Here is an 11,600-nt window from a genome sequence, read left to right on the forward strand (position 1 = left end):
GCTAATTGCGCGGTTTAGAAGTATTTCCTTATAATTTAAAACATATCTACGCGTAGATCATGATGTTCTGTTAGAATCGCTGAAAACTGTTTTCCGAAATTCGCAGCGGGTAGTGTATAGCATCGATTTCTGTGGAACCCAGTAGCTGTCAAAACTTTCACATTTTTACGAATAACTCGGAAATCGTAAATTCTTCAGGTAAAACGTTTGACACAAACTTAACTTAAATTTTGACGACAAATCTGAAAATGAATGAAAAAAGGGGCGGTTCCATTTAAAAAACCAAAGTTGGTAACTGCCACACGTTTATGATACATCCCGTATATTGGAAAGTAATTTTAAAATGTGGACCTTTTAAACATGAAAAACTTTCGTAGGACGTATTTTCTTGTAAAGTTCATATTTACTGAGATATCGCACTTTGACGCACTAATGAGCAACCCTGTATATTTCTAGTATTTACCCACAGAATAAAAGATGAGTAAAAACAGAGAAAGCAAATTTAATGAAGAGCTAAGCAGATAATTTTCATTTATTTAAAAAACCAAAATAGACTATATGGTACGGTGTGATAAATGCAATGCTGAATTTTCGGTCTCACATGGTGAAAAAAACGATATTACCAAACATCTAGCGACAAAGAGGCACGAAATATTTTTGAATAATGCCGCTTTCTCGTCTAAAATGGAACAGTTTTTCACAATGCTATCTTTGGCAACACGAAAAAAAAACAGCTAGCATTAGCGGAAGGGCTATTTGCTTTCCACATCATAAACAACAATGAAATTAATGAAAGTCTCAGATGAATGGATTGTACGTCGCAAATGATCAAAACATTGTACCTACGACAGAAAATCTGCATGTGTAAGGACAAAAACCGAAGCAATTATTTGTAATATTTTTTCACCATATTCGTTTTTACAATTGCAGAAAGAATTAGAAAAATGCGCATTTACCCATATACATATTCTGATGCTTCCAACCACAAAGATTTAAAATAATTTCCCACAATTGTTAGATTTTTTGAGCCAGAAATAGGAATTAAATTTAGAATATTAGATTTTGTTTCATTGCCGGTAAAATTTCATAAATAATTTTTGATTGAATAAGTTCTATGTTAAAAAGACTCATTTGAACAATAACAACAACAATATTTGAACAATAAAATGATTGCTTATTGTGCGGATAACACTAACTCAATTTTTTGTGGAAAAGCTAGAAGAGGCATCAAAACGTTTTTTACGAAACTTAACGAACATTTGAATCAGAAAATTATTGGAGTAGGACATTCTACATAATGCCATTTAAACAGCATCTGACTTACTTCCAGTTGATGTTGGAAATATTATTGCAAAAATGTATTCGTATTTTTATTTATGTACTGTGCGCGTTGAAAGTTTGAAGGATCCTTGTGAAAGCGCCGAAATCGAATATAAAATAATTCTTGGTTACTGGAATATGTATATAAACCATTAAAATCATTCTTTTTATCACAAGATAAATGGCCAAGAATATTGCAGATCTTTTTTGAAAAAATTGATAAAACGCAGTTGAACATTTAAAATCTATGTTAAGTGTAAAAGTGTAACCCATTCATGTGAAATATTTCACATTTTAATAAATGATCCGAATCTATTGCAAAGTATTATTATTTTTTCCAAAATATTTTTATATTTACCAATAATTAATAATAAATACATTTTTGTACAAGTTTATGAACGTATACAATATATATTACAACATTGTAATTCTCATTTCATCCCATTTGTCCCGCTTTGTCTCAATGAAACTGTGGTCATTTAGAAGGAAGGAAATAATAACTTTTTTATAATATAAAAATATCATCACTTAGATACTTGATAAAGCTGTTATGCATATTCTTGTCAAATTTACTTTGTGGAATATTTCAATAATGATTTGTTAGTGTTTAAATAATTAGGTTTCCATAGAGTGCTGACTAGTACATAGACATACAGTCTATGTACTAGTTAGTGGTTAAATGGTTACAAGATAAAACCATTTTCTGGCTGTTTTTCTAGAATCTGCAGCAGATATCAATCTGTTTTTCTTTATTTTATAAACGCTTCAGTATACATAACTGTTCATTTTTTACTGCTCATAGTTATCCACATTTGCCTTCAAAAGAAATTTTCAGCATTGCAAGAACCACAAGGTGGATAAATCGCGTGTGTTACAGTGCTTTTTATTATCCAGAGGATATTTGCAACAACTAAAGCAACGTTTGTCATCAATTTGCGGTTTCAAATTTATTTCCATTGTGGTAAGAGGTTACTGATAACATTCTATGCAAACTTGACACTTTTATAAAGATTAAATATCTTTTATCCTTTACAATTTTTTATGTTCGCTTGTAGATATGCGAGTTGATATCCTCAGGCATCTCACCTAATGCAATAATTGCAATAACACCGTAAAATTGTTGTTACGCCTCAACGATTTTTTTCTCCGTATACTTTCTAAATACGAAATTATTTGCGACTGTAAGTGTAACTTTTTTATTTTCATTGCAATTTGCAAAATTTAATTACAGCGGGATATTATAATTTACTTGATTAGTCGAAGGACCTTAAATATGAGTTTATTACACTAAACACCCTGTTAATTTTACTCTGAGTTTTTACCAGCTATTTGTAACCGTTTCACAGAATTACTGCGCAAATAAAAATAGATTAGATAATTTAACCGAAGATATTCATCCGTGATGTTGATATGCATATTTACCAACACACTATCTAGTTGCGAACAAACTTTGCGACTTGTAAAATGATAAAAAATCAGCGATTATGGAACGCAACTAAAGAAAAGCGGTTAAACTTCAGAAATTTGTTGATGTGTCCAATTTTTTTTATTTAAGTAAATTATTTTTGCGTTTTGCTTAGTCGGCGTCATTCAGAATTTCACAAGCGAATCCTGCAAAATTGTACATATACATATACCTGTAACCTGCCTTATTACACACCAGCTGGTGTGTTTCGCAGAACTCAAAAATTGTCAACGCTGAAATTGCAACATTATCTTTCGATTTGATGAAATAACATGTTTTTTACATTCATTTATTTCTATTAAATATTAATTTGTTCCATTATCCTGAACGTTTCCGTAAAATTAGAACGACAATAATGCATTTCTACAATTACGATAACGAGGCGTTAATAAATAAATGAGTTGTAAACAAGAATACCATTGCGTGCTAGTTATAATTAAGCCCATAAAAAGTGACGATAGGGTTCAAGCTTGGATATGGTGAAATGGTATTATTGATAGGTGCTAATTGAACGGCTATAAAGTTAATCATATTTGTGATAAGAATTGCGAGCTACCATTTTGGATTATCATCGATTTGAAAGAACTGGTTGACTAAATTAAATGATAAATTTTATTTAAAATTGAGCAGATAACACTTACTGCGTACGGTCGAATACTCCATTCTACCTTTAGCATGTATATTTCGAGAATATTATTTTAAATAGGAAGATTTGAATTATTATAAGATAATGGTTGGGAATTGATTATAACATTTTTTACGTACCTGTTGCTCAACATGCTTCATATATGTACTAATATACAAAATATTATTTCATTGCCATATATTCTGTGATTGAAAGATACTTATTGTCTATCATCTTGTGGTGTTTTGGACTTATTACTATTTTTTTATAAAATTATAGTAGATATTTTGACTAGGTACCTACGAGTAGGTAGACGGAAATTCTGAAGTTTTCAATCATGAACCCTAATCAAGGATTTTAAAATTTAATTTACATCAATACACCTACACAATTAACAGATTTTTGTGACCAACATCTCGGAAAATTATTCAAATTTTTTAACATTACACACTTGACCTATTTTTAGATTAGAGAAAACATCAGTAATGGTTTGAGATAATCTCGTTATTCTCACACGGACTATTTGGGTACAATTAAATGTGTCAAACTGTTACTGTATTTAATTACTTATATACCTACTTAAATGCCTTTAATTACTCATGCTCTTATTATAGGTATTCAGATTTTAACTATCTAAGTTTATAAATGACCGCATAAAGTCAATATTTGGATGTTTTATCTACAGGGTGGGGTTTTGATAAATATTATTAAGATTGTTAATTCGATTATAAAATGTTTGATGGTTGGAAAAACCATTATCGCACTGTCAGAATCAAATTAGATTACTAGATAAATTCAACTGTGATAACAATTATTTATAAGTGATTTTTAAGTATATCGGTACTTTTTTTCGAGTGTGTGCAGCCCAATCAAATCGGGACGGAAATACCTATACTTTAGAATTGTAACAAAATTTCGTTATACCTGTTCTACGTACATTTTGAAATTAAGAAATAAATAAACAAACATACATATAATAAACATTTTTCGGATTTCATAGAAGCGTTACGAAGAACTACGTGACGAAAATTTTGATTCATTGTATAACGATGCAAATACGCAATAACATTGGAAGAATTTAAGCGAAAATAGTTTTATGTCGTTGACAAACAAGGTCTTTACTAGAAGTCAATAAAGCACCAAAATCAGGCATATACCACACATCTTTGTTAAGTAAACCATGATATAATTGATATTGTCAATGTTAGTTTTGTTTCAACGGCAGTTTGGAACTGGATTCCGTGATTTACACACGCACATTCCAACGTTGTGCATATTTTCTTATTGCATTTCACTTGTTTGATTGGCATGCTGTTTAATATTAAACTACTATTCCAACAACTGTAAATTTCGAAGTTCATTTAATTTCTCAACACTCAGTAAAAATATTGAATACTCGAGTGATGTTAGAAAAAATGAGTGCGAAATAATGTTTAACTAAAAAGACTTGTAATATAAGAGATGATAAGCTGAGGCTATATTTTGTTGTCAAGGTCCAGTAAATTATGTTGTGAACTTGAACTCCAATGTGTTCTTCTTTAAGTAAGACACGTTGTATTTTAAAATTAAAGTTAAGGTATATTGTAGGCATTTCGACATTTCCCATCTCTTACATGGTGCGATATATTAATTGCAAAAACCGGTCTTTCATAATGATTCAGGCATGCTTTTAACATACGTATAAAACTGCCGTGAAAAACTATTTTTAAGTGCCTTCGTTCAATCAATTTCGTAAGTTGACATAAAATTTTAATTTAAATTTCAACATACTGGCATATCTACATATGTATGATATTGTTTACAATTAAAATGTCCGATATTTATATTTCTAGTTCTCTAGTTTTCGAATTTTACAAAGTACTCTTGGATTTTGTAGTTACATAAGGAAAAAAACTATTTGGTGCGATTTTCATGACATTTTATGAGATTATTAAAAAGTCTTAAAAGGCTGTGGGTTTATCAGGCTGGACCTGTATCAGCCAAACCTCAATAATCCGCTGAAACAGCATTGCATTAATTCCACGCTAATTTACAGTTTACAGTGGACTTTAAATATACAGTATGTAAAAGTTACATCGATGTAAGCACGAATTACAGAGTCGCACCATTAGTTGTGTGCCCAGCAAAATTATTCTTCAAGCTGACTATGAAACTTATTAATAATTATAATATTGAGATTGCATTTGTTGAGTCTGAGGCGAAATAATTGAGAATGTTTTCAAGCATTTACTTAAGTTTTACTTAAAATAATGCAGTTACTGTAACTTTTTAACTTTACTTATGTGTTTGGGTCCTTTTTAACAATGAGTAGATATGCATATTTGTAACAACATTCTGTAAGCTTAAACAATTTGCTTTAGGAATATTAACCAAACAAAATTTGCCAAAATACAATCTTACCACAAACTTTTCTTGACGCCAGATGTGTTTTCTAGATTATTTGCGAGTTGCTATCTGAAATTTATCTAAGCTGCCTTACTTAATTAACAAATTAACTTCGGAAGTGTAGTTGTGAGACAGGAAATTCGGGTGGTTATCGTCATAGTTTGCTTACTCACAACATTCCAAAATTGTAGATAGCCAATTTTATCATCTCTATTAGCTAAGTGCGAATGGCAACTAATAATGAAATAATCGTGCTAATTGTGAGATACATCTAATTCGGCTGTATAATATTAAAGAAATGTCTTTCTTCTGTGTGAATGGTAATTTTCAGGACTTTGAGACTGAAATATTTCTTATAGACTGCGAAAGTTTCAAGTTTCTACTTGTCATAGAAGTTAAAAAACTTTACTCTTGAGACTCGTTGCATCAACTTGATAAAAAAATTAATTTCGCTACCTATCCGAATCAAAATTTCAGGAATCGTAGATTGGAGTATTTTCTGTAGAATGTGAAAGTTTCAAGATGCTACTGACGATTGATGGAAATTTATGAATTTTCAAATGGCTTAGTGCACTTTGAGGGTCAGACAAACTTTCGTTTTGGACCCGCTTGATCAAGTTATTAAAAATCAGAATATTCAGCACTTTTCAAGAATTTTAGATTGGAGTGTTTCCTACAGAATATCAAAGTTCCTATTTGCTACTTGAGCTAGGAGAAACGCTTGAAATTTTTAAAGCGACAAATGCAGTTGCGTGAGGGCGTTTATTGGATCATGGGTAATGAAGGATTGAAAAAAATTCGCTCAAGCAACATTTGAAAATGTTTTCTATCGAAATAGTATTTTATTGTTATTACAGCATTACAAACAGAAGCGGAAGAAATGGAAAATGCTGCGTTACATATATTTTTCCAAAGCGAATCATTTTACAGAAAGGCAGATAATGATCAGCCAAAGTTTGAGCATTTCCTGCATGTTCCGTTGAAAGTTGTTAGAAATTTCTGGCTTTTCAAATTAAATTGCAAAATCTAAATCGACAAAGGTAATAATATATTTTTTTATTAATGATAATTGCTTATTAATATAAGTACAAATTACACTTATTTACTCTTTCAAAACTCTCCAAAATTATGTCTTAATTGTATTAAGTAATTGCTTTTTAATTATGGCAACATGTCTGTATTTATTTTAAAGGAAATCTAAAGCAGTTTCATTGTAAATATAGTTTGGAATCTGCTAATTAGTTTAGTTAGAATGTAATCGATTTGAAATTTGCGTTTTAATTTTACCGAAAACCCGGGAATTCGACCAGATTTAATCATGTTTACGCAGTATTGGTAATTGGAGTTTCCCAACTTTATTTCTTATAGTACGATTATATCTGGGTATGTTTTTTTAACATTCGAGAGGCGTACTCGACGTCTATCGTGGGTATATAAAATTTACGATTATTTTCAAATCCGTTATATGGCTTTTCTGCCGATGCAAAATGCAGCAAACTCTCCATTAAATTATTTCTCAAGCTCTGCTGTTGAAATGAATCACCAACGTTCTCTACATATGTAATAATTAGTAAAGGAGAAAATATGTTTTTTATTAATGGAACGAATAAAAATTTGAAGTAATTTGTTTACTTTATCAATTATCATATCATGTAAAATATAATATTTAGTAAAGGTTTTTTTTTATCTCAGGGCATGAATAGGAGAGTAGCTAAATAATATTTTATTTCATAATAGTTGTGAATAAAATATTGAAAATTGAATTATATAAAAAATAGAAAACAATTTGCGGCTGTTTTGTTAAATTTTATATCTTATTCAAGTTTGTCGTTTGAGTGCTCTTAAATTTTACAACTCTAGTGAAAAACGAACAATATGATCCACGTCGTTCAAAATAATCTAACGCCTACAATTATTCATGATTTTTTTCATGCTTCATAGACTTTTTCCATAAATATTCAAAAACCCAATTAATTTGATGCTTTATATGTTGCCGTTTTTTTTAATTGAACACCATTTACTTGAAAAAAATAGCGAACTGTCTCAGGTGTCGTATCTTTTCGGTCATCTTAATGCACGTTGTCGTAACGCCGTTGTGAATTCAATCAATATATTTGCGAGAACCGGTTCGCTACTCAACAAAAAATTGGTGGCCGTCCTCGTACAGCTCCTTCACATTAAATTATTATTAAGACGGCATTARTGAAAGTGTTAAAGACATTTCTTCCACATCAATCCGACGTCCCAATTCCAGAAGTGATTGAAGAACTTCTTATGCATTTTTCGCGCATTCTGGGCRCCCAGGGAATCATTTGGACTTAATGCAACCTGAAAAAGTTAATGAGTTCCAATAAGAAGAGTTGTTGAAGCCTTTTTACGATCGAAATTTAGCTATCTGATGCGGAAGACGTTCGATTTTAACAAAGCAAGACAATGTCACAGTGCAATGAAATTATGCAGAAAGAAGAACATTTATGGCCTTGTAGCGAGGTTGAGGACTTATTTCTTGAAACTAATTCATTCCTCAGATGTTTTATACTACATGTAGCCTCATTATCGTCATAGTAAAAACGTTATACCAAAATGTTTTTAATTTATTACAAAAAGACACGTTGCTTAATTTTGGGACAATTTATTGTCTGATAGAATACGCTCAAAACAAATTTCTTTGTGCAAATCTTGTTGTTTGAAAAAAATTCTTGCCGCCGATGATATAATTTTAGATTGATATTTATTTATTTAAAATATCCCCAAAAACATCTCACTTCACCCATGTAAGCGTTGCCGATTTTTATAAACATTCATTCGTACGTTGTGCCTACGAAAATGCGGGCTAAGAATAGTAATAGAAGTGTATACACATGTGTGTGTCGTATGAATTTCTGACCTACTCAAAAAGGCGGTTTTTATAGCTATCCTAGACCAATATTGCGAGTTAACTTAGGTAAAGTTAATCGTTACCAAGCAATGTCCTTCCTTACTTAATAAAGGTGTGGTGTTCTATTGGCATTCTGAGTTAAGATTAGATAAAACATGTAGTTGTACTGGCTAATAAATAATGTTTATCGACTGAATGAAAACTCACCACAACACTGCTTAAAATTTATTACTACATACTTCGTGGAAATCAGTTAATATTCGTAGAGCAATTATGTTTTGGTAGAATTTTTATTGTAAATATTTAGTAACAGCCAAMATCTTATATATATCATTTTATAATTTGGTTGGTTACACAGCTAACGATAGAAACATAACATCAAAAATCAATTAGCTCAAGCATCTCGGTACTGAACAAGGCTCGCAWTTTTTAGATGCAGCGTAAATAATCTTTTATTTCTAGTTATTATTTATTTTCTATGTATACGGATTTTCTTGCAAGCATTAATTCARTCATTATTCATGAAATGTGACTCATAAATCATTTCATTTTGTTAAGTCATTATGTGTATGAATATAARTTGCCTTATCTAAGCTTGTTTTATTGTAAAGTCTATATAAATACTTAATACTTTTATRATAGGTTTATTTAGATATTAGGGCATGTTGGTGATWAATTTTTTTCGAGTTAGTAAAATTATTCACTTATCTATTTACTASGGTTTACTTATATAAACTTATGACCTTTCCTTGCACTGGTAAGTAACAAAGAGTACATACATCTATCTATACGTTTTTTTTAACCAGAGCAWCTAACTTGTTTGGTTGCTGAATTCTCATTAGCGAAACGAAAATAATTATGGTAAATGACAAACAATGTTGGTATTGTACCAACGTGCTCGCCTACGCAATTCCTATCTCAGAATCTTGATCTTCCAGTATGTGTTTTGTCAATTTTTTATGTAGCTATTTGTTTTCCTGTTAGATTACTTTTTTCACAATGGTACTCAGCCCTGCTAGTAAAATAGAGATGAACTCCCATAAGCCCCATACGATTCCTATTAGTTGCATGAAAATAAACGCGTAAAAATTACTAAAAGTATTTTTCAGTGCAATGTTGGCATGGAACGACCGACGCACGCAAGATAATATTCTTGAATATGTATTTACATATAATATATTGATATTGTAAATGGCAACTTTTAATACCAAATACATATATAATTTATTTACTACTATACTTTTTAGGTAAATATGTAGTTTAAACATTATAGTACTTTATTTGATTGGTTTATTGACGCGTTAGCATTCGACTATTCTTCAAAGGCAATGTATTGATTTTCTGTTTTTTTTTTAATTATTTTTTTAAGAAATGGAAAGAACATGGAACTGTAAGGCGCGCGATAAGCACGGGATTGCTAAAGAAAACAAAATATTTAGAAGACGCTAATCTTATATTTGGATATGCCATGGAGTTGTTGATTAAAGATCAGAATTTTTTGGATACTGCGATTTTTAGCGACGAAAAAGTGTTTCAGTCCTCACATAATGGTAAAGTTCGAGTCTTTCAGCCTCCAAATTCAATATTTAATGAAACATATATATACTTGAAAACATCAGCACAGTGGAACGTTTTTGTCAACTTGTGGTCTTGGATAAGTAGCCTTTTTGGAAATAACAAAAAATGTATTTTCCAACAAGACAACTGCCCTGTTCATAAATCTAGAATAGTGGAAAATTGGTTATTTGAAAATTTAATTAATTGTTTACACTGGTGCTCGAGGAGCCCTGATTTAAATCCAATAGAGAATGTGTGGGGGTACATAAGTAAGAAGATGCATAGAAAAAGTTTTTCCCGCAAACACCATGAATTATGGTAAAAAATGAAGAGACTTGGGATCAGCTAACACCAGAATACTCTAACTAGCACCTTAATTCCTTCCATGCCCACACGCCTGAAATTAGATTTAAATGCTAATGGGGCAGCAGTAAAATATTACATAATTTTTAATATATCTTATTATTTTTTCAAATATTGTTCTTTGTTGTATTGTTTTTAATACTATTAATGTTAATCAATTAATTTATCATTATTGTTAACTGTTTCTAGATTTTTAGAATAGAATTAAAATTTTCGAAATTAAATTGCTTGGTTTTGATACTTATTACTCAGTTTTTTACATTTGACCTATTTCTCAAAGCCTGATTTACCAAAATCGGGACAAATTGCCTTTAGGACTCTTTTATTTTCAGTCTACCTTTATGTCGCCGAATTTACTATCGACCTAAGAACATTATTATTAAATTGTAATTGAAAATTAACGTTATTAATAGTATTTTTTATTGCAGTTCCAATCCTACCCAGCTGTTTCACTATATTCGACAATGTTTATCCACTGAATTGAAGCTAGTACAAAGTGCTGGACCTATTCACCCATTACCAATACCTAGCAATGTTAGCGAAATTTTGAAGCTTATAGATATGGTTCACAATAAGACAAAGGTAACGGATTATTTGCACAAATTAAGTTGAAATTCCCTTTAACGATTTTAAATTTTGTTCTAGGCTCTTTCCCATGATATAAACGAGCTTGAAAAAGCGCAAGTAGCATTTGCTACCCAATATAATGAATGCACGAAAGTTAATGGTGAGTATTTGTCTAATTAGTAGATTTAGGGTCTTCAAATAAAAGTAGAACGGTTCGGAACGCTTCACTTCTATTTTACAATCAGCAGCTTATTTTATGAAGACAACTACGGATATCCAACTTTTACTGAAACTTACTGAATCATACTTAAGTTGCTGTATTTCAGCCTCGTTCTTTCTAAGTTTGAATATAGAGCGGTTGCATAGAACCCCATGTTTGACAAGTATATCGACCAACTGGGGGGTGTTCAGAGAAGGTTTCCCAAGTATGTGGCTTTCAA

General features: G+C 30.8%; 1 long non-coding RNA gene across 1 annotated transcript; it reads left to right on the forward strand.

The window, feature by feature from the left end:
- The first annotated feature begins 10,752 nt into the window (after positions 1–10,752).
- Positions 10,753–11,293, forward strand: LOC125503750. Its single transcript, XR_007281036.1, has 2 exons — positions 10,753–11,175; positions 11,239–11,293. It is a non-coding gene; the product is annotated as an uncharacterized LOC125503750 (long non-coding RNA).
- The last annotated feature ends 307 nt before the right edge of the window (positions 11,294–11,600 follow it).

Source organism: Dendroctonus ponderosae, unplaced genomic scaffold (genome assembly GCF_020466585.1).
Source record: "Dendroctonus ponderosae isolate FM_Combo_2020 unplaced genomic scaffold, Dpon_F_20191213v2 Dpon_F_20191213_288, whole genome shotgun sequence".
Classification (NCBI taxonomy): domain Eukaryota; kingdom Metazoa; phylum Arthropoda; class Insecta; order Coleoptera; family Curculionidae; genus Dendroctonus; species Dendroctonus ponderosae.